Here is a 25,462-nt window from a genome sequence, read left to right on the forward strand (position 1 = left end):
TTGCTTATTTAAAGCAGTGTAGATCAGCGAGTCAGCAACAATTACCATGCCAGTATTTGTCACAGCTGTGTCTCGAGAATATTTGATGCACACAAGAGAAATGGAAGAAAATGGTAAGTCTTAACTGAAGATCCAAATGAGGTAGAAGAGTCTTAAATCCTAGATGATTGTATGAAACCGTACTTCATGGCCTCAAACAAAAGGCAGTTTAGGGACAGAAGACCAGCGGTTGAGACAGGGGTCATGTGACTGTAAAAACGATGGTTATTTACCGTTTTCATTTTTAATCATCATCGTTTTAAGACATCTTTGTATAAAAATCCAACTTTATTAATGGAGTCCCCCCGGTTATGAATTCAAATCCAAATAATGTGAATATGAATAATAACAAATATAAATAAATAGAGAATTTGACCTTGCATGGTTTGTTTTGTTGGCCTTCTCTGCCAGCACTGCAGAGTCATTGGTATGCAGCTCAAACTACAGTGGCTTGCAAAAGTATTCGGCCCCCTTGAACTTTTCCACATTTTGTCACATTACAGCCACAAACATGAATCTATTTTTTTTGGAATTCCACATGAAAGACCAATACAAAGTGGTGTACACGTGAGAAGTGGAACGAAAATCATACATGATTCCAAACATTTTTTACAAATTAATTTGATTTATTTGCATAAACCAGTGGTACCCAAACTTTTGCTGGGCCCCCCTTTGTTTTACAAGAAAAATCCCCCCCCCAGCACGCACATACGCGCACATGCGCACAAACACATCCTCCAACCACACACACCTGTATTTTGCTCCATTGCGGCTTATTTCACACCTCAAACATTTAGTAAACAGTTATGGAAGTAAAAGTAATCTGCAATTAATTACAGGTAGTAATGAAACTCTTTTACGCTGCGTCTGCACCTACACGGGTATTTTTGAAAACGCAGCTGTTTCATCCACACGTAAACGGCGTTTCGAATCACCGAAAACTGAGATTTTTTTTAAAGCTCCTTTTTTGCGTTTATTTGTGGACGAGGACAGAGTTCGTCACGCAACGTCAAAGGTATGTGCCTTTTTTCACGTCACGCTGTGCGCCACGTTATTGTTTACATGAGATGAATTGCAGAATGGCAGATAGAGACAAAATACTGTTAATCTGACTATCTTCAGGTTTTACACGCTTACATACACACGCAGTTACTGTCCCTCAATTTAGAAAGGCAGAGGTGTCACGGTGTAATTATTTTACATGTAGTTGTTTTTTTCCTGTGTAATAATATTCAACATTGCTATCAATACATTTTTCAAAAAATGCCTCTCTGTGCAAAATGGGCTTAAAAACATAAACAGCTGTGGGATACTGTTTGTCCGTGATTTGGACAGGGGGAACAAATCGTGGCAGGATCAGCCTGATATTATTTGTATCCCACTGTAACTGTATAAAGAGCTAACATCTCCAAAATGTCAGGAGTAGTTAGTCATTATGAGAAGTGTTTGTGAACTAAAAATCAAGAATGTGGGATACTGTTTGTCCGTGATTTGAACAGCCCAGCGTGTGCTCCCGACGAAAGAAAACCAACTATGCAGGGGAGACCTACCTTGGCACTTGTGCAGGTGAAGCAAATTCACCATATTTTCTAGTCTCTAGGCTTAGAATGAAGTTGGTTTGGAAACATATTCAGCGATGCTTCATCTCCTGCTTTGCGTTTGTGTGGGCACTGTGCTAGCAGTGTCCAAGCATTTTGTTTTTTTCCCCCTTTTCATACCGCACACCCCCTGCGATGGCTCTCGGGCCCCACACTTTGGGAAGGTCTGGCATAAACACAGCAAGAATAAAATTGTTTCATGCGGTCCATAGAAACACTTACTTAAAGACACCTGCAGAGCTTTTTATTAGGCCTGAGTATGCTAACATATATTTCCTCCTCCACTTCATAATTGTTCCCTTCTGTTTGTAATAATTGCAACAAAAACCTGATATTGGCTCAATGAATAAAAAAGCCCACTGAGGAGTTGTGCATTGAAGAATTTTGACTATTTACACTTTAATAATGTTAACAGGCTAATTTAAACTTAAATGGCTGTGATTCTTGGGGTTGCATTAGGGCAGAGTGTTAAATTTAATGTACAGGTTAGGTTTAGTCACTGAAACTGGGCAGTTGCACTAAAACTGTCTGGAGGTAAATAATTTGACAAGGATAACCTTGAACATCCACTCGGTCACTGGTGACCATCTTGAATCACTTTTTTAAATAGATATTTTCACTGAAAGGGAAAAAATAAAGAACCTTTCTTTTGTTTTTGAAGGTAACTCGTACTACTTTCTGAAAAGCTTGCCCATGTAGCACTCTAACCCCAGATGGTTGCAAGTGACCTGTTCAGTGTTGAGTTAAGACTTTAAGTTCTTGCCCATGCAGCAAGGAATGCTGGGAATTCTATCTCCTCTTCCCTAAGCTCAGATAAAACATTTGGAGATACCAGGCACACCCCAGTAAAGGCATTAACATGTGATGTTGGATTCCAAGCAGCACAGAGAGCGATTTGTTGCAAGACATCCTCCTCCTCACACACACACACACACACACACACACACACACACACACACACACACACACACACCTTCTAAATTCAACATGAGGCCTTTTACTCCGACACACTCGGCTTTGCAGGGACATGAATATACATTTAGCTGCAACATGAATAACCAGGGCGAGTGGAGTGGCGCGGTGATGGAGCATCGTGCCTGCCTCCACTGTAGTTAAATAGCATTCAGCATAACTTATGCGAGTGCCAATCACTCCAAATGAAAAGCGTAAATTAAACTCTCATGCTCAAATGCATAATTAGACCTCTGACTTGGCAGTGGAGCGTAAACGATTGAGGGCAGAGAGATGAGGACCAATGCAGGAGTTTTTTTTTTTGGGGGGTTTTTTTATGCTTGTAGAGGTGGGTACGCATGCAATCTTATTACGGCGTGCTGAAAAGAGTCATAGGGCAGAAATAGAGCCCCAATTAGAAATCGTGTTGAGTGTTTTCAGCTGATAGCGAAACCATATATTCCTTCTAACCAAGAACACTTGAACGGCACTCCCTTCCAATCAGTGCTTCACACACGCCGGCAAACAGCGGTTACATGGCACACGTACAAGTTAGTGAAAGTGCTGCACAAACGGTCACTTTCTCCTTCAGGAAGGAGAATACGAGCCTGGCACGCGAAAGCTACAAATACGAATCCTTTGTTGGAAGCTTGTAAATCTTTCACATGTGGGTCTCCACATGCCTGCGTCCAAAAGCCTTGACGACTGCAACCATAAACACATCCCTGAAGCTTTGAGATGCCACACTGTGGTGCTTGAGCCCTACATCACAAGACCGAGTAGAAAAGAAACCCAACATCGCCGGCCGTCTTGACAAAGAGAAGGTGCATTAAAACTGGCCTCCAATGATCGAGACATCACATTTCATTCATAAACATGACAGATTTACTGAAGGTCGTTTTTAAAGATGTTTTAAGACTTTTCTCCACCAAGGTCAGGAGCCACTGCTGTGCTTAGGGTCCCCAGTTTGGTTCAACCTCAGCACTTTGAACTCGTGAAGATTAAAAAATAAAACAAGATGAGTTTAGAGATAAACACGTAGATCTACATAACTGCAGTATACTCGGGCCTTCCATGCCGAATAAAGTCAAAATTGAGGTAACAATTTCCACTCAACTTTTTAAGTTACAAATTTTGCATATTATTAAGTAAATCCAGCAAGTAATTTTTAGGTTTGGCTAACTCAACTAGTTCAACAAACCAACATGATTTACTTTGACCTGTAAAAGCATAATTAAGTTTAAGCAACCTAATATTAATTTAAAATTTCTGGTAATATTGAGTTGACAAATTACATTAGTTGAGTTAATCTAACTTACTTTTTTACATATATCCTACTCACAATTATCCATGCAAACATAGCCATTTAAATTATTCCAACTGATGAAACAGTTTATTGCATAACATTTTTGAAGTAATACACTTCTGTGTCATACAACATAAATCAAACATTACAGCAGCCCTTTAATTATAAATGAGTGGGCAAAAACAATAATGTATTTCAGTACAATTCCTCCACAAACAACCTCAGTAACAAAAGAAAATGTAGCATGTTTATTACCTGGACAAGGTGTGTTGAATCAGAAGCTAAAACATACCAATTTACTTCGTTTTTCTTACTCCACAATGGTGTCTACAACTTCTGATTAACTGAACACACCAGCCAATCAACAGTGTTTAGTTATTAATAGAAACAAGCAGAGCAGTGGGGCCTGATGACCGACTTTGAGAACCACTATAAAGATTTGTAAAGGTATATTAAAAATAAAGCGGCGCATATATATATATATATATATATATATATATATATATATATATATATATATATATATATATATATATATATCTATCAAGTCTTCCAAATAACAATAATTTTAAATCACACCCTTCTAAAATACCTCAGAAAACAAACATTGCAAAGTAAGGCAATTTGTTTTTGCAAATCTGCTTACCGGTATTATTAAACATTAACTTTAACCTAGCAACTTGGTAAATATCACAGAATCAAGAAAATTACAAAACATGTTAATATTTAACAACGCAACAATCCAAAGGTAAGGTTATACGTATTATGAACTCTCAAAACTACACTTGTCTAAGACTGCATAAAAAACACAAGCATCAGCACATCTGAATATTGCAGCCTAAATTACATTTGTTTTATAACAGAAGTTTGTACTTAAGAGACATTACCTGTGGGCTGGCTTTAAGCCCATCAAGTTCCAGAAACACCTTCTGGAATACCTCTAGAGTGTTCTTTACTTGTTTGGGGTAGCTCAGATTGAGAGCGTATATAAGGCACATCAAGGTCTTCCAGGACAGCTGTTCCTTCAATCACAATTTTAGCGACGGCTGGAAGTGGCACTGCTGCACGTCTGGTGACTACGATCTTTACCACTTCTTCTGAGAACTGTTCTTCACCATCCTGGCAAGTAGGTTAAAAAGAAACATGTCGGTATTTTATGTGCTATTTAAAAATATAACACAAAACAATGTGAGATTTACCTACCAGCTGTTCTCTGAAGAGATCCTCTTCTTTCTCTTTCAGATACACCATCAGGCAACGGATTGCGACCTCTCTTCTTGTTTCCACTGAACTCTGGAGAATAAAAAAAGTTTACTAGGCCAAAAGTCAAACATATTACATTCATAGGACTAGCGTTTTGCTAATTATTGATTTAATTTTTTTTTTAACAAATAAACAATTAAATTTTTATAACTTGAATTTAATCTGTTACATACTGCCCTGCTTTCAATGCACCCTTTGCTAGCAGTAGGATAAGGTGAGTGAAAGTAAATGTAACCTAGATTTGGAGACTATTTCAAACAGTTTTTGTTGAGTTCTAAGGACTATAAAAGACTACAAAGGCTTATCGAAGCTTTTGAGTTAACAAGTTATTTTAAGTATAAAACCTTCTCTAAAATACTACAATGAAACACTGAAAAGATGAATCCAAAATTCAAAAAATAAATAAATAAATCTACAGACTGTAGTTTAAAATTGGAAAAAGTGTGTCATATCCAAATGTGTGAGAGAATTTTCTTTTTAATTATTTGAAGACCACTGTAGACATGCCACAATCCCACACTCCACATTATGCTTACAATTACAGAAGGTAACGAAAGCAAGTCTTATGTGCACACACACAATTTAGTTTTTTCTTGCTAGGTCAACTAACTTTAACCTCAGGCATATTTCACATTTGCGCTTAAAATATCAATACATTTGATAGAAATACTTTTACTCACATAAATACTCTGGCATAAATTCACCACATTTCACTCTGTCAGTAATTAGTTACCTCACCCAAGACCGTCGAAACAAATTTACTCTGACACCATGATAAAAATGCAGGCAGCTGCTGACTGGTTAATTTGAACATATACAGGTTCAAATTGAACATGCTCTGCTGTCTGCAAGGTCTGTCAGCTAACCAAATGCACCCTGACAAGTGACAAATTTTAAGTATAAGTGGAAAAATTGACAATGTACTCTGTATTTGCGAGGAACGTTTGCTAGCTAAAAGAAAGCTAGCTAACAACTTTAACTTTAGCAACTTTACTATGCTAAACTATGATTAAAACCATCAAATTTAAAGTGTACAAATATAACTTGTAATTAATCTATTTTGAAATTCAATACTTAGTTAACTCACCGAACACAGTCTAGGGGAAACACACCTCTACTCCCACAAAGTGATAAGAATGCAGACAACTGCTACGCCTGTGATGATACGAACATATGCTACGGGGTTACCCTCTGCTGTATGCATGGTCTCATACACACCTATGGCTAACCAAAGTAACGACCGGAGTGAGAGATTTAATTGACAGATTTCATTAACAACAGGAAAAAATACAAACGCTCTTTTATACTTTTATACTTTTATAGAGTAACAACTAGCATAACACAGAGTGTCAATTCACATCATGTAGCTGCCATTGTCAGACTAAACTTAAGCAGTAAATTCCTGTAACTAGTACATATTTATTAAAGACTATAAAACAAGGAACTTACCAGGTAGTGGTGCCAACCTCTGTTTTTTTCCATTTCTTCTTTTTTTATGGTAGTTGTAATTATTTTTTCGTTATGGTCCAGTTATGGGCAGTTCAAACACGAAAGATGTTCAAACTCACTTTTACATGTTACACAAACTTAATATTTTCTGTTGTTGATTGATGATAAAAGTATTTTGTTCAATATACTCAAACATTTAAGTTAAGGAGGTGTTTATTAATTTCTGTGTTGCACTGACTTTTAACATTGATTAGTCAACTCACTGAAACGTGTACATGTAGACAACTTACTTTTTTAAGTAGAAAAATGCTTTTTTGTTAAGTTCTACCTACAAACACCATGAATATTTTTTAGAGTGTAGGAAGGTCTGCTGCACTTTGTCAAAAAAGGAGTTCTACTCACCTCACCGTCTAGGATTGCTTATTGGAGGCATTATGTCAGAATGTGAGAACAGAGAAACACAACTTAAGCTGAGCAGGCCTCACTCAGGCTATTTTATAAATAATTACCTTTTTATGAGGTACTTTTATTATTTAAGAAAGTAAAGTAAAGAGACATGTGTACAGTGAGTCATGAGTACAGGCTAAAGTTAGCAGGTGAACTGAGCAGAATTAGTGGCAGCTATTGTTCATGAAACAAACAGGTCATTACGCCAAATAATGTTAAAGGGACAGTGTTCACAAAGCCAGAACAGAAGCAGGTGGTTTTTCCTGCTAAACTCCAAACTCTGGACCAAAAGTCATTCATGCTTTTATTTTCCTAAAGCTGTAGTTTATAGTTTATTAAACCAAAAGTCACAGCAGAGAGGTTTCTTTTAACGCACCATCACCTGGATTCTCTCCACTGGCTTCCTCACCGCGTTAGAGTTTATATGATGTAACAGAAATTTGGATGTAATGGCAGGAAGTCTTCAGCTTTAGATGCTCAGGATGATCCATCTTTTAAAAAATGTAAGGTTAAATCTTAAGATGACTTTAAGACTTCCTTCAAATCTCTTCTTAAATTACACTTTTACATGCAAAAATGTCAACATCTTTTAATATTTGTTATTGATTTGTGTAGTTTGTCGTTTTTCTGGTTTTATTTTAGTTGTTTTAAATATAAAAACAACTTGTGTTTTTATATTTACTTATATCTCCCTCAACTTTATTTTTATTCTATGCTGCTTTATTTTTGATCTTATATTTATGCTTTTGCTTTTTTACATGTAGAAAATTTTTTTAAACAGTTTATTAAATAAGTGACAGGAAAGCGGTGAATCGGCCGGCACTCTGTTCACAGGAACAGGAAATGAAGACGATGTGGAGTGTCATTGTGTGAGATCAATCAGATCATATTAAGAATAGTTAGTGCTTTTGTGAGTTTGCATTGGGAGGATGGTTGATGAAGCTGAGGGTGCAAAAATGCTGTTCGTTTGGTTCACTTGGACCGATGTGTAACTTTCTTATCAGGCCACGGACTGAAGAGGAGCATCGAATATTGTATTTTCTTATGAGGATATTGTATCTCTCTTACTTGGGGAGTCAATGTGAAACAGGTGGTCAGTGTTTTGATGTAGAGCCAATTTAATAAGGATTTATCAGCTGTTTCACAAATAAAGAATTAGAGTTGTGTATGTTTCTGATCTTATACGGGCCCTTCATACGTACATGTTATCGCATCTTAAAGCATATTTATTACTGTTTTGTATCTGGTTATGTGAGCTATGTGAAACATTAAGCTGCTGTTCCTGAGAGGACGACCAGTGAGAGAAACCTTGACTTGGGTTTCAGGCTTATCTGCGTGCTTCATCTCAGGCCGGGTTCCCAGGGTTTTCTGTCTCAGCCTCCCTGCCGAGTGACCCCAACATTTTCCACAAAGTACATTAAGAGTTCGCACTGAATGGGAGACGAGAGACGTCCCTGTTGATGTGGTTAGAGTTGTTGTTGTTGTTGTGGCCATGATTGAAGCAACATGGCCTGGCACACAATGTTGGATTCTTTTTCCAGTTACAGTCAGAGAATACAATGCGGCTGTGACATCAAATTAGCTTTTGGCTAAGTGACATTATGTCATGGCGAGTATTGATTCAAATATAATGATTTCTCTGCAGCAGAAGTAAATGGATATTGGACGGAGTCCAGTTCCCAGGAGCCATGGGCTAAGCAAGAGGTATGTTCCACTAGTTGTCTATTTCTGGAATATGTTCATAGACAGGCATCCAGAACTAATGCATGAGCCTCATCAGCTGGTTCCTTTACAGAAAATTTACATAACAAAGAATCACATCACAATCCGGTTTGTACTGTAACCACTATCATACAAAAATGTTTATGGTTTACACAAATGGCAACCTCTGGGGCTGAAAAATGATTCCAACACATAATGCTAAAAACTGCAGTTCTCCTAATGTCCACCAGATGCTCCAGCAGTGAGTCCACCCACCCACCCATGCGTTCATCCATTTTCTTCTGCTCATCCAGTCAGTGGAGGTGCTGGAGCCTATAACAGGATTTAAGGTCCAGCAGAGGTCAGATGTTCATTGTCTGCTTCACTCTAGGGATGGCTCAGGTGCCTGCAGAGAGCTCTGTTGTCAGATGGAGGCAGTGTAGAAAGTATGTGATCCAACCTGTGGGCCACTTGTAGTTGTGTTGTTCTGTTTTTGGTCCCTCAGCCAACCGAAGAGAAGCATGAACTTCTAATACAAAGAGCTGAAGTGAAACCAAGTTTTAAAAACAGTGAAGTGTCCACTGCAGCCAATGTCTGTGGTTCTCTTAATGTATTTGTTGGTCTTTGAAGTGATTTTTGGTAAATGGACTGATTCTTATAGCGCTTTTCTACTCTCCCGGAGTACTCAAAGTGCTCTATACAACATGTCTCATTCACCCAAGCACACCCATTCTCGCAAGCACTTTATCTATACGTAGTGCTTTCTAAGTACATTCACACTCATTTATTCTCCGATGGAGGCATCGGAGAGCAAGTTGGGGTTAGTATCTTGCCCAAGGATACTTGACATGCAGACTGGAGGAGCCAGGGATTGAACCACCAACCTTCCGATCAGTAGGTGACCTGCTCTACCTCCTGAGCTACAGCCACCCTTTTTTCCATTCATGAACCCCACTGATGCTCTCTGCTTTTAACCAGCCCACTTGTTAACCAGTCAGCATCTGGCAGATGTGACATCCAGTCAGGGTGTTGGAGGAATGCACTAGAGGTGGATGGGATCGATGAATCCAGCTTGTCCGAGGATGGACATACATGTAGGACCAAAGATTCTGCTTATCCCATCATAGGGAAAAAGGTGGAGTACATCCTGGATACTGCATTCACCTAAATGGAAAATGTCTTAACTGAACTACTGAAATAATAAGGATGTACAAGAATTTATATGAAAGGCAAGTGATTAAAACCAAAGCAAGTCATCACCCTGAAGATGACCTCATTCCGGCTGCTAAAAGACATGAAGGGAGGGTTATGTCGACATATTTAAAATAATGATCATTTTGTGTAACAGCTGGGTGTTGATTCTTCTGTTTACAAAAATACACTGAAGGGAGTCAGCTATTTAGTTTTTCCATTAAGTACATTTTCCCCACTCGTCAGAAATAGCATTTCATGTCACAGCATTTACTGATGACAGTAGCAAGTATGCTCGTCATATATTTTTTTCTGTGAGTCAAGCTGCGTCATACACATTAAATGTGAACACTAGAAAATGCATTAAAACTGGCTATTATACTATTAATAAAAAAAAACATGCATTTATGGGAAAAAGTGGCTATTCTTTAATGCAGGGATGTTAAACTCATTTTCCATCTTGGATACATGCAAAGATGGAAAATGAGACTGACAGGAACTCCCCTTTCTGTCAGTCTAAGGTTTTACTGCACATGTAATCTCTGAAATTATAGGAGAAAGAGGTGCAATTTCAACAATATGTCTCAGGTTTTCTACTTGATAAAGAAATGCTTCTATACTCGATGTAAGAAATTAATGTGTAAAAATTACACCGTTTAAGCCCAAACAGTTGTGCTGACAAAGAGTTCTGTTAGCTCATTGCTCTGTATTTTTAAAACAGAAAATTTTCATTATCATAGAAAATTTCCTTTTTTTTTTCTTTTTTTTTCTGTGGATCTGTTTTTAAAAATCATGCATTTCTATAGTAGGCAGTGGGGGAAAAAAACAGGCACTTTTCAGTCATTAAATTTTTAATTTCTGTCTTAATTAATGACGATGGGGGGAGGTCTTTATCAGTAAAAAAAAAAAAAAGCTGTGAAAATTAATATAATACAGTTAAAAGTCCAAAATTTATGCTCTCGTTTGCAGCTGTACAAAGTGGCCAAATTCAAGTTTTTGCTAGGTAGATTCTGGCCCCCTAGCCTTATATTTGATACACCTGCCTTAAGGGGACCAGATTACAGAGGGTATTTAGAGTCTAATTAGAACTGCATTATTTACTTATAGACAGCAAACTGAGTCATGGAAAAATGTTTTCAATCAATTTCTTTCTAGCAAAATTGATATTTTTGAAGGGGAGCAACTTTAATACCTTAATGTAGCTTCACAAAGGCTTCAATGTCAAGCTGCTCAGTTCAGCTAAGTCCCCAGGGATCACGGAGGGCTTTTACATACTCATTTTAGTCAATTTAAGTAGCATAGTCACAAGCCAAAAAATGCATGTTTCCTCTTATGCAATCATTGCAGCATGTGAGAAGCAAATCCCCCTCAAAATGGTCTGTTTGTAATATTAGAATTTGTGGAGGGACCCATCAGGAAGTCATCCAGCTTGGCGTGGAAAAGTTTTGGAGGCACATGCTTTCAACTGGCTCGAATGACAACTGAGTGCGCATGCTCAATGAGACCAAACATGGCAGGGAAAAACCACCAGTTTTCAGTAAATCCAAGAGTACAATAAGTCCAAAACATTAGGATTCATCTACTGGCCGCCGTGTACCGAATAACAAATCGTCTCAACTATTAACCTCGACACCACACGATAGAAGAAATAATTGAGAATGCTTTTGTGCGTGTCATTTAGCGTCTTTCAAAGTAGAAATTTAGTTCTTCTGTTGCTCGCTGACAATATTATCTGGTCTATTTCTGTAGCAGAGTGAAACAGTGTGAATAGCACGCCGCTGCCTTGGAAACAGAAACCCCAGAGAGAATGGAGGGCTGATTAGAGTAAGGCTGCTCGTCTCCAATCAAACCCAGTGTCTTGTCTGTTTATATGGAGCATGTCCAGAGAGTTCTCCACACTGAGCCCGAGGGGAAGTGGAGGATGGGGGGTGGGGGCAGGGGGTGTCAATATATCCATTTGAAACTGATGCTAAAATCCAAAGCTGCTAAAATGTGCGCAGGGTCACTGAAGAACGACTCGAAGCTCAGCTGGTCTTTTCCAGACCCGGCCCCTGGGATTACATGGTGTTTGCAAATATTCTTTAACATAGTTTTACAGCATCTGATTGAAATTCCACATGATATGAAATTCATAAAGTACCTTGTGCTTTTCTTTGATTGGCAGCCTGAGTAGTAACAAATGATTTTTCCCAAAATGATTATATGAAGAAGAATTGCCAAAATACAAATTAAAAATGCAAAAATGAATATATCTAACATTTAGTTGAGGATATAGCATTTTGTTTTACACTCACTTTTTGAATGTGGCTTTTAAGTCCACAGCTGTCTGTGTCTAAATATCATTTATGTAATTAACGCACTGGTTAAATAGATGGCCAATGCTGTTAACGTCCCGAGGTCTCATCATTGACAATAACCCCAACCCTAACCCTCAGTTTTAATCCTTTATGGTATAGAAATGTGGGATTTTGTCTTTTTAAAAGTTTTCTCCATCTAAGCCAGCAGGTTGAGAAAAATATACACAAATATGTAGTTGATACACACAAGCAATATAAATGTTTAAAGAAATCATTTTATTAGTCTCCAAACAGAAGTAGAAAACCACAAACACACTGTATAACTGTCCCCTATGACTATTCACTGACCTTTATGTCACTTTGCTAAATCTAAGTAAGAAGACTTTGGGAAGATGGAGATGAACAACCTGTTTCCGGTGTCTTTATCCCAAGCTAACCTAGCTAGCTGCTAGTGATAGCTTCAGCTACAGAAGTGGCATCAATCCTTGCACCAAACTCCTAACAAAAAAGCTAAAAACTCAAAACATCCAGTAATAACTTAAACAAAAACCTTTGCATGCAACTCTCGCTTTAAAGAAGATTGGCCAGTTTTTACTTTTGGTCTACACAATCTACATGTGAGCCTTGAAACGTTGCTGGTTTGGAAAGGTTACCTGGAGACTGCAGCTCATGCACATTTGAGACCTTCTGCACTTTGTTTTCACATCCTTTTTTATTTCTGTTTCTCTCACTCGTTAGCTTCAGTCACCAAAAACTATTTGATTAGGTTCAGAGAAGATTGTGTAAAAGGAAACTTTTAAATGTGACACAAAGCATCTATATATATATATATGTGTGTGTGTGTGTGTGTGTGTGTGTGTGTGTTTGTTGTCAGTGGTGTGACACACACACCCACACAAAGGTTGTGCATGATTTTTGAAATGCCAACGGCTTTGATTATTTGTGTTTCAGTATGTGACACCATGGGAACAAAAACAAGCTGCTAAACAAAACAGTTTCCAGTACAGTGCACAGATATTATAAGAAAGTAATTGGCCGCTTTTTTTATTCAGTTGAGACTAACTAATTGAGATTAGTGAAATGCTCTTAAATGTCTTCCTTAGAAACTAGACTGGAAAATGGGCAAACACATTGTTGGTTTTGGTTTTGGTCAATTCACAGCATTTGTTTGCAGTAGGATAAAGAAAATTGCCACAGTCATCCTTTAAACAGGGCTCTGCGCCAGTCTAAACAGGGTCAAGATGGAGCGATATCACAAATACACCGCTGTATGCAAATTCACGCTGCGGTCAATCATGCACTTACCCCTCCACGCAGGGAGAAAATCCACATGCAAATCCTCACAGGAAAGAGCTGCTTACAGATATCGAGATTAAGATTCATCCTGGCGAAAAGAGCATGCCACAGGTACGCTCAAATATCAGCCCATCGAAAAGTGAGTGCACACACACACTCTTCAGCACACAGGCAGTGGGAAAACACAGCTCTAATACACAATAACACGTACTCGTGCTCACGTACGCGGACGGGCTTGGCTTTATTTTGGCCCGCTGCTCTGCGGTGAGCGGTGTGAGGCTTTAGAGGGATTGGACAGTGTTGACTTTGCCGTGAACCTGCAGAGCCTCTGCGCCCTCACAGCTGCCTCCCTCATCATTTGCGGAGGGCCTCCAATCGCTATGGAAAATCAGTGTTGGGGAGGGCAGAGTATATATCACACCTCCCCTCCTCTCCTCAGCCTCCCTTTATGCCTCACCCTCCAACTGAGAGGGGAGGTTTTTATTGCTTCTCCTTGAAGGCGGTTGTCATAACTCACATTTCTTTAAGTTTATCTAATATTCCAATTATACTGCTGCATATTTGACGACCGCTGTTTTAAGAGCACCTCTCAAGGGCATGACTGCAGCTCGGGCATTTCTTAGCCTTAAGACTGCAGCAGGTCGGGCTGCCTATGACAGCTCTGTCATATCCCAACCTCCCCCCCTGCTGGAGCTTAAACACTCGGCCTTCTCAACAATGGAAAGAGTCAAACACTTTACACCTGAAAGTGTTTTACATTAAGCTCCATATTTCATCTGGCTATGAAACCAGCGAGCTGGGAGTGAAAGGTTTCGCCCAGCAACATGTTGACATTGCTCACTCATAGACCCGCAGGGTTTCAGTCTAAACTCATGCTGTGATGATCCAACATTAATCAGGTTTGACTTGAGGGCCTATTGTTCACATTTAATAACCAAGCTTCAAATTCACCAGCACTTCCCATTTCCTTCAGGAAGCTGAACTTTGGAGTAAAAGCCAAACTTTGGAGGTCATACACACATCAAGTCAAATAGAGACGATAAAGGAGAGACCCACACCCAGCTCTTCAATTCCCGCAAACTGTTGTAGTTCACTCTCATGGTTCTCATCGACCTCGTTTCAGCAGCTGTTTCTAGTTCAGAAGGAAAGGAGTGCTTAGATAAGCGGACCAGCTGCCCAGCACTGAACAATACGATTCTTTTTTTTAATGTTCCACTTCACAACAATAGTTGTCTCAAAGCACTTTGATACTGCTAGGTAAAGACCCTGCAGTATCAAAGGGAGAACCTCAACAATGCCCTCTAAGTGAGGGCTTGTGACAGGGAGAAAACTGGTTTGAGAAAAGATGAGCACAGACAGACCACAAACAGCAAAGCAATGGCTAAAGTCAGATATCTGTCTTCCAGATCTACACCAAAATGGGTGACGCAGTATTAGTATTGCCACCTCACAGCAAGAGGGTTGCTGGTTTGAATCTACCAGACACTTCTGTCTCTCCTATGTGGAGTTTTTTCGTCTTCTCCCTGTGCTTTTTCCTCCAGGTACTCCGACTTCCTCGCACAATCCACAAACACTCACGTTAGGTTCACTGCTGATTCTAAATTGACCATAGGGTGTGGCCTGCCTTTTACCCAGTGACAGCTGGGGTAGGCTCCAGCATTTAAGAAGATGGATGGATCTGCACCAAAATCAAATAAGTTCTTCATTTGCTTGTGTCCCACCTCTCCAACAAATTTTATTCCCGGTAGACAAACAAATGGCATCGAACACATAAATATTCAGTGTTCGTTCTGCCTTTCTCTGGAAATTGATCTTCCACAGTCTCTGGTCGCCACATCCCTGCTGCTCTCTTCCTTTGTGTACACCTCTTTACAGTCAGGAGTAGCTTCTTAACTAACGGCAGTTGATGAGATTATGATTTTACTTTTAACCAGCCAAAGTGTTTACATCCAGCATTATCTAAACTCTGACCTATTTTTTATTTTCTTTGTAGTTATTTTTATTAACGATTAATATTTCTTGTTAGGAAGTCGACCAAATGCAGGCTCTGGGTGGGGTCAGAGTTCAGGTCTGTTCAGTAATCCTTCCAAAAGTGTGCAAGAGTAATTTATGCAGTACCCGTGGGCTGATGGAGATGAAAATTAAGACCCTAAGTAAAAGCAAATACATTCTTTGATTTGAATCTAAATTTGAACCTTCTGCTTTCGGTGTATTAAGCCCTCGAGCTCTGCGTTCTCCGAAAATGAGATTTTGGCACAAAGGCCGGTTTAGCTGCAAAAGGTTACGTATTAATTCAATTTTATGAGCTAGAGACCTGAACTGCATGTTAAATCTGGCCTTATCGAGTACGCTGGAGTGTTGAGGTATGGATTGATAAGACAAAAAAAGTCTACAGCCTTAACGTGCTCCAGGCCTGAAAGTGTAATGATGGAGCAGCAGCATGGCCGACAGGACTGGCTCTTCTCCAACGACTAACCACTGAAGGTACGTTTCCTCCAGCATTTGGCACTGATACACGACCGGGTTTTCAGCCTGCAGTCACTGCCTCTCTAACACCAAGGCTTAGGTCCACTAAGCAAGACATATCTCCTGCTCATTCACTGTCTTAAAAACCCCCAGAGACAGCAAATACAAAAAAAAGATCTATTTCATTTTATAATGAAAGCCAGCGCATAATTCTATTCATTTTTGTGCCTAGATCAGTGAAATTCAAACTCTTCCATTCACTTCCAGAGAGCAGACATACCAAAAGCCAAAGCCATTTACAGCAATAAGAGAGCGACTGAAAACAAGAGGCTGTGTTACAGAAGGGGAAGAAAAGAGAAGGGATCTGGGATTTATTCATACATGCACTTGTGGCCAAAGAAAATGGACACTGGCTTCCATTTTGGATCCTTCGTGACTTGTTGACCTTCTCTGGGAACCCATCGCTGGAGGCAGACAAGACATTCTTACAGAAACACGCCTGTGGTGGATATAGAGAAGTGGAAAAGCTGTTTCTTTGCCTCTTTCATTTACTTTCATACCTTCGAGGTGGCTTATAAGCCACTCAGACCACAGGGCCAATTTCAGGCGCAATTTCCTGGCAGGTCGAAGGCAGCTGCGCTCAGAACCTTGAGTCGAGCAGGGTAATATAAAAGCAAATGGACTCTTGCCCATTTAGGCTCACATATGGTCACATTTCATGGGAAAATGAGAATATGGAACGTCACAGAGCTTTCAAATCATGCTATTCTTTCTTGATGACGACTATAAACTTGTAAGGGTGTCACAGAGCCAAAATGCTGCCCTTTGTTTTCTAATCCCCATCAAACTAAAGAGTCCAGACCCTGAAAAAGCAGAAAGTCCCCAAACACTAACTTTCCCTTGTTGTACTTGGCACCTAAACATTTGTTTTGCATGTCTCTGTTGGCTCTATTCCTCATCCTTATGGTCAAGGTCTGCGGTAATGTCATGCAAATGACATGCAGGGGCGGTTTACTGGACAGGTTTGGGCCTGACTGTTACATCTCAGTGTTAACTTACTGTGACACACGAGTCAGCCCAAGGATTTCGTCACAAAAGCCAACAACAGCGTCCTCTAAGTCATTTCCGAGCCAGGTCCCCAGACCGGGGCCCGGCCCGCAGTCGCTGCTGGCTGGCCCCCGGGCTGTTTAGCTGACCTACTAATCAGAGAGTTATTCCCTAAATAGAAACAAGCCTTTCTGGAGTTCTGTGTCAGCACTTCTGCACAAAGGAGAAATGTCCTAGCTCTGCAAACACAAAGGCACAGCCCCTGCAACCAAAAGCTAAAACCAGAAAAAGAATGCTCCATATATAACGTGCACAGTCTGCATCATCGCCTTAACCTTACCTGAATGACCTTTGATTTTAATCAGGGTGGTAAATTACTGATAACTTTATGTGAAAATCCTTCAAACTGTACGTTAGACGAGCTCAAACTGCTGTGGAGTTCCCCTCAGTAATTAAAGTTGACTGTAAATAAGGAAATAAGGTCCGGGAATCTTTATGTGCAAACAATAAGTATTGAGTCACTGAGACGAGTTATTGATCAATTTTCTTCCTGGTTCGCTTGTTCGTTCCAAGGCCGGATTATTCACTTGGGGACCCCTGGGGTGGGATGAGTTGTGGGTCCACAATCAGCTTTGTGTGCGCTGTGTAAACATGTTTAATAGCTGATTTATAGAGGAAGTGCACCATATGAGGTCTGGTTCTGTTAGTGGTGAAGCATTGTAAGAGTCAGCTTGACTATGATGCTGGGAGTCATCGCAAAGCCGAGGCTGCTTGTTAGAAAAATTCTCCTTAACTTTTTCAAATATCTAAATGTATATATGTTTACAGCAAGAATGTCAAACTCAGTTTACTTTGTAGGCCACACACAGTTTCACTTGTTTGGCCCACTCAAGATCAAAGTGGGCTGCCTTTTCTATCAGTGTAAAGAAGTTTAACTACACACTTAATCCCTGAGATTTTTAGGATTAGGAAAAGAAGCGCAGCTTCAACAATACATCTCAGTTTTTCTACGTAACAGAGAAATGGTGCTATAGTAAATTAAAGAAATCTGTCACCACGACTCTTTGGGGTTAAATTATGAAAATAAAGGTCTAAAATTACATTTACAATTCTGGCATGTCATTTCTCCGTATTCATAAAACAGAATGTTTAAGTTTATTCAAAAAAAATGTTAAAAATTTTTCTATCATTTAACTGTTTATCTGTTACTCTGATGTGGATGGCCATGTGGAAGATCTTTATCAGTAGAAAAGGATGCAAAAGTGCACTAAAAGTGCAAAATCTATGCCTTCCATCACATTTCCCAACGCTGTACAGTAGACCGGATTAGAGTCTTTGATGGGAGTTGTAGAAAGACGAGCCATTTTTTCCCCAAGTCCCTGATTAAAGGAGTCCCTTACAATTAGCAAAAGTTGTGCTGAATATATGAAGTTTTGTGATAATGTAAAAAAAAAAAAAGACAGCTACATAAAGCAAAAGACAGATCTGGATCTCAGAAGGCTAACATGACACGAACTGCTGTACAGATATATGAGTATTGATCGATGTTTGGTGTAGAAATGACAGGTGTACTGGCATCTAAGAGCCGTGTTAGCTGGAGTCACACATTAATCCCCACAGGAACTGATAAAACAGCCTCAGCTGTCCGTGTTGGTTTGGTTCAGCTCATTAAACATTCGACTTTGTATACTTTGTGTCACCTGTTATGACTTAGCTGTGAAAGCTGAAGTTCAAGAATGAGTTTTAAGATTTTCAAGGTTCCTGGTAATGAATTGTGACGTGAATATATTTGGTCTGCTTTTTCTGTCTCAGGCTGTGAAATATATTTCTTTTTTTCTTTTTTTCAGAATTAAAAAATGCAACTTTGACTTTTTGACTCGTTTCAGTCGGCGCGACTTTAAAAGGGATGCATTTCATTTCATGGAAGCCAAAAAATTCCAATAAGTTAATCGCTGATGATGATAACCAACCAACCAAAAACAATCTAACACTGAAGCTGATGAAAAAGGTGATTCATTAAAATCACTCAGAATTTTGGGATCAGGCTCCAGCACTTTTAAAATAAAAGCTCTGAGCTGCTCTAACTGTGTAAGCAAACTTATGGAAGCAGAGTGAATTAATCCTTCCCTGAATAATCATCCATTTAAAAGTGTTTAATTATCACCTGGCAGAGCATCTGTTTGGGTGTTAAAGCAAAAGCAGGAGCACTCTGAAATGTTTCTTGGAGTGTGAACTTGTGCGTGAGGTTTTAACTTGAGCGTGCTAACAGCTTAGCCCTGACTGCAGTCTCTTTTAACGAGAGCGTTAACATCTCAGTGTGAAAAGCGCTCATTAAAAAAACATTGTGTTTATTTTGTTCTAATATTGCAGTAGAACACTTGCGCTGCACAAACTGACAAGGAAATAATTGAGAATAAAATAACCTTTAATTAGCCGGAAAGTGCAATAAAAGTGGTGCTCATAAATCTCTGTTTGAGTGGCAAAATAACAGGGAGTTAAAGGCCATTAGAAGTAAACATGTTGCACAGAAACATACACTAAATCAGAATGAAAGCGGAATTAAATCCACAGGACTTCCTGTTTGTGACGATGTGGTGGAAGTGTAACCTGCCGACACGCTGTAATGAGAGCCGTGAAGATCCTGTGATGTGAAATGTGCCACATGAAGATTTACAGCTTCTACTCCAGAACTCCAAAACAATAACACAAAGTGATCATTTATTTCCATTTATTTCTTTTTTTTTAATGCAAAATTATTTGCTCGTGACTTCCTGATCCTGGACCAGCACACTGTGTATGGCATTTCCGGAGAACAAGTCAGTGTATAGACTTCTGTAAAATAACATGCAAAGCACTGCAGGTTCACAGGAACTAATGAAGTGAATCTCGACGCTTGCCTGCATCAAGGGAGGTTACGTCCCTCCCCTGGAGAGAAAAACTATTCATACTCTTAAGGTTGAACTCTTCCTCTGCTGCCACACTCACTTTAGCAGCATCCTTTCAGCCATGGGAAACACAAGGACTGCAGGACTTTCCGACCATGCAGGCAGTCACATCGCCCAGAGGAAATCCCACCGAATGAACTCTGACCCCGCAGGGGTCGCAGACGGTCCAACGGACCTCAGTGGACAACTCTACAATTTGTTTAATGTGAAGTTGTTAAAGAGACAGAGCAGGGACGCTACCTGCTGAGCCACCATCAGTGGAATAATCTGATTAAAGAGAATATTTTGGGGAATGTGACCTGTGGATAGAAACTGAGTCTCATTCCCTCAGGTTTTATTATGTGTTTACTATTCGGTCAGTTTATTGTTACTGCCAGTAATGTGTAGGACTAGAGTCCAAACAGGTGAGCAACAGAAAATTCAGTCCCTGTAGAGTTCTTATGGAGGTAGAAGCTATCCATACATGAAGTTGGACATTTTAACATGAGAGCCTATGGGGACCAACTCACTTTCAAAGGTAGCTTTTAGTGGACATTAGAGGAACTGCAGTTGTTGGTGCTTCACTGCTGCTTGGCTTTAACAGATAGTGAGACAAGGCAGCAATAAACCTGCACAGGCAAGCTGTTACTCGTTTATTCTGAATGCATTTACACTTAAACACTGATCAGACTTTAAGAGAGCAGCTGAAACATCTCACTTTCATCATACAAGTACGATTATAAGCTTGAATAAAGGCCAACACGCAGTTGCCTGGTTACCCACAGTCAGAGGTTTTACACCTGTACGAGCTCAAAGACAAACATCTTCAGCCCGACACCTGGAAGAAAAACATCCCGGTCTGCATCTATCTCTGTTTCATATTTTATTTGTGGCAGCAGAATGGCGAGAAAAGTTCTTCTGACAGGTTTTATTCGCTCAGGTGTGCACATACATATGTGCATATATATATACACACACACACACACACACACACACACACACACACACACACACACACGCGCGCATACAGTGCAGCTTGGGATTAAATCGGAATCCAGTGATCCTTTTTGATTCTGTGGATGACTACAGGCAATAGAGTGAGGAGAGGAAGGCCTGCGTTATCCAAACACTGCTCTGTGATATCTTATGCATGGGAAATGAAATGTGCTCATGCAGCGGAGTGGACTGCTCGTGCTACATTACTTCTGCTCCTCCACTCATACATTTTCTCACCGCCGTCCGGCTGCTGCTGAATATAAATGGGAAATTTGGATGGAGCCGTCGCGGTTGCCGCTACTTCTGTGAGGTACTTGTTAAGTTAGCTTTTCATTCTAAGTGTTTCTGTCTGCATTCGGGCAGCCAATATTTTTTTTATCCCGAGTCCGTTTCCTGTCGTATGTGGCGCGGTTGCTTCGCAGGGCGGATGCAGTCTATTGTGAATGTGGAGGTGTGGTGCGGTGGCCAGAAATGACAATCAGCACAGCGACCCCGTTCTATTGTGCCAGCCTTCCTCTTATTTCCTGTGTCGCCTCTCGTCTCCCACACTCAGGCTTCATTTCATTTATTAGCAGCAACAGCAGAAGCCTCCGCTCTACCATACAGGTATTTAATGCGCGCATACTCCTTGTGACATTTCCTGCGGTAAGCAAATCTACAGTCACAAGCTAATCAGTGCATTTTTTCTCATGATTGACAGGTCAAAAAATCAACCCTCTTCTTCCTCGCTGCCCGTGCTGCTGAGTAAACACGCTCTCACGGCTGGCTTGAGAATGGTAGGAAGTGTGCTGTAAAAAGCGGCGGGACTTTGGATGTGAAAGAGTGCAGTTTCAAATGGAACAAAGGGCGAAATCCACATGGTCCGGGCAGAAAAGGGAGCTGCTGGCTTTCCTGCCAAGTGTGAAGAATGACAGCACACTTCCATATGGAGCAGTAAAGACCTGAAGGGAAACATTGATTCTGAATCATGCCGGTATTGTTCTTCTCACTCAGGTGTCCGGTGAAAGCTGATATTATCACATCTGGCTTTGTGGAATATGGTCTGTGTATCTGTGAGAACCAGCCCGAGTTTTAGAGTTGAAGCCAATTTTGAGAACCTATGACGCGTTTCATGGTGAAAGAATAGACCAAACCATCTGACTTAATTTCATTTACATAAACATAGTTGAAGGAGCGCTCATTGCATCATGGGAAGTCTCCCAGCAGGCTGAGCCTATAGCAGCATAAGTAAGAAATGGTTCAGGGTCACCTGACTTCATCAGGAATCAGGGCGGATGCAGTCTATTGTGAAGACTGCACGTGAAGACTCTCTGGTTCTTACTTAAAATTTTGCTTCTTAATAACCACCAGGTCGGCACTCAACTTAGGGCTCAACTTAACCAAATGCTAAACAGGTATAACCACAGAAATCGAGGTCACAAACATCTAGACCTTACGGTGCCCATGTTATAAGATAGTTTCCATATAAGTGAAGGTTCCAAATAAACAGGTAGATTTAAACAATAAACAGGCTACTGATCGTCTGCTGGATGTTTAGAGGTTATCAGCCTGGTTACCTGGGAAATTGTGAAATAGCTCCAAAAAACAACAAGTTGTTTGTGCACTGATGTGATCTGGCAGTGATCGTTTCCATGTGGGACTCAAACTGCAGCCTCTGCTGGAAAAGCAAAATGACTTATGCCCCTTAAACTTGAAAATTCTCAGCTCATGGACATGGACATCAATCAATTGATATGAGTATTTCCAGACCTGCTGTGAGACTGTTGGCAAAAGCACAGCATGTCCTCCAACTAACCAGTCATATCTGACGTTTTAAATGAAGTGTTCCTTAAACTACACAGGAGTGTTTAAAGGCGCTGGGCAGTGGCACAAACACAACTCTAGATCGGGATACTCCAGGTCAGCCCAACCATCTTTAAGCTCCACTTTCACTCTGGTTGACTTTAACCACTAAAGCGAATTGATTAGTTGTATAAAAAGTTCATGATCTGGGTTCAAATAGACATTTATCAAGTCTAAGTTACCTTTAAGTCTTCCACATACTAAGGCGAGCTCTCGTTGTACCTGAACCTAGAGAAACAACTGTTGGTTGTTGCTTCATTTCAAAAGAATCTGAGAGATTTGTGACAGAAAAAGAAAGCAGTCACATACAGTATGTTTGCTAGTGAAGACCTTGCTCAAACAGCGGCATTGCTGGAATCATGGATAATCTATCGCCCTGTGTTTTTGAAGATTGCCAAAAGTTTGTACTAGTACATCACTACCAGTAGACCTTTACAATAACATAAAAGAGTAACAGATGACTGACAAATTTAGCTGGTGTCAACAGCAAAGATGCCCATCGATATCCAACTGAAACAACTAATGCTGAACAGAGGTGGTTATATATGACACCCACTATCAACCATCCTGAGATCCTCTCCCACATGATTTCACCACCTTCCACACTTAATGACTCACAGAATGGTGTGGTTCAGGAGTCAAATACACGGGACTTTCCGCTCATCTTCAAAAACTGAAGAAGAAATGAAGACCAGTTGCCTTTAGACAACCGTTAAATGAATGACTGAGAGCTTAGCATGATTTATGGTAGGTTTTTCCTTCAAAACCTGTCAGCTTTAAGCCATCATTGGTGATGAAAAGAAACCAGTTCAGTTATATTTTTTTTATCCCTGATTGCCAAAATGTGGGAGAACAATAGATAGACTAGATTTAGGGATGGAGGATACTGACCCTCTAAGGCATAGGTGTCAAACTCTGGCCCGCGGGCCAAATTTGGCCCGTAGCCTAATTACATTTGGCCCGCGAAGCCATACCAAATTACTATTAGAGCTGGCCTACTGGTATTATACAGCTAATATATATATTGTTTAGAATTAAGCTTTGCTTGTTCCATATTCAGTTTTTTAGCAAAAAGTTTGACACCCCTGCTCTAAGGGTTCATTTGTGACCATCTGTTAGTTTAGGTTAATTTTGCAGGCCCTTATTATGGAAATTATTGGATAAAAAAATGTTAACACGGTGTGAATATAAACACCCCCAAATGAAAGCTTCATGTCCAAGTCCTGATGAGCTGTATGTGTCTCTATTTGCACGAACCTGTGCATGCATATTACCGTTTGCAGTTCTAGGCTTGAAAACCAAATCAAATATGTTTACATGCCAATTACAAGTGCGCCGTGCCAGCTCAGGGCTCCCAGCAGTCTCGTTCTTATGCCACACACTCAGCCCAGCATTCCTCCTGACTGGTTTGAGGAGAGCAGCACCCCAATCAAAGACAACAAACCAAACAAAGCTTTAGGCAAAACCAGCCCACACCCGATAACACCAGTCTGAAGACGCGCAGCCTTTAATAGTTTATTGCATAATTACTGCTTTGTTTGATGTTGACGGCATGCTCACAATGAAAGGAGACCCAACTCCTCTGTGCCGTCAATAAGAGCAAATCTTTGAGCTAAGACGCTGTGAGACACGTGTAAAAACACACACGCGTGAATTACAATGCAGGTTTATTGATGCAAACGGAGTACGGAGCAGTAAAAGCAGCTTAAGCGCTCTAATTTGAATAAAGCAATCATTTGTTTAATGAGAGAGAGGAAAGCATGAAGGAATGTGGCAGCGTGTTCACTGTCTCCCTGGAGAGGTGCGCTCAGAAAAACACCAAGAATATTTGTTTGTGTGGTTACTCGTATGATGGAAGGCTAGACTAGAGTCTGCTGACAAATCTTTGTGCTGGCTGATAAATGCATTTTGAGACCAAGTAAAAAAGTAGTCGAGCAGGCGGAGACAGTTTTATCAACCATCTGAAGATCAGCTGATGTTTTTGGCACAGTGCTTTTATCGCAGTGGTTAGCCCTGTCACCTCACAGAAAGAAAGTCCTGGGTTCAAGTCCAGGCTGTGCCTATGCAGCCTCTCTACAAGTACTCAAGCTTTCTTCCACAGTTCAAGAACATGTATGGTAGGCTAAATATTGGTTCTAAATTGGCTGTCGGTGTGAATGCGAGCATATCTATCTCTCTGTGACAGCCATGTGATTGGTGTGTCACGAAACCCTGGCCTTGGAAGAAGTGAGCCAGCTTTCTTTCAAGCAGATTCAAGTGTGGCAACCCACACAGACAACTGACTGTAGCTGGGAACCTGTGGTTACCTCCAGGGAAAGTCTATTGAACCAGCTGAGGGATGCCAGACTAATCAGTGACTAACTGGACCCACCTGCATCTTTAAAAGGCTGAAGAACATTCTATAGCTGTGTCCCAAAACGTCGGCTGCATCCTCTGGAGGCCACATTTGAAGGCCGATTACGTCACAGCCAGACGCCGAAGGCTGTCCAAATTCGTCGACTCCTTCAAATGCGGCCGACAAATGTGTCCTTCATTTCCCCAAATTTGAAGGATGGGTCGGGTGTGTCCTTCGTGGCCCACCATATCCCAGAATTCATAGCGCGGCCCAGCCAAATTTCAGCTGCCAACAATGGCGGCCGCTACTGAGTT

The sequence above is a fragment of the Astatotilapia calliptera genome, chromosome 16 (assembly GCF_900246225.1).
Source record: "Astatotilapia calliptera chromosome 16, fAstCal1.2, whole genome shotgun sequence".
NCBI lineage: Eukaryota > Metazoa > Chordata > Actinopteri > Cichliformes > Cichlidae > Astatotilapia > Astatotilapia calliptera.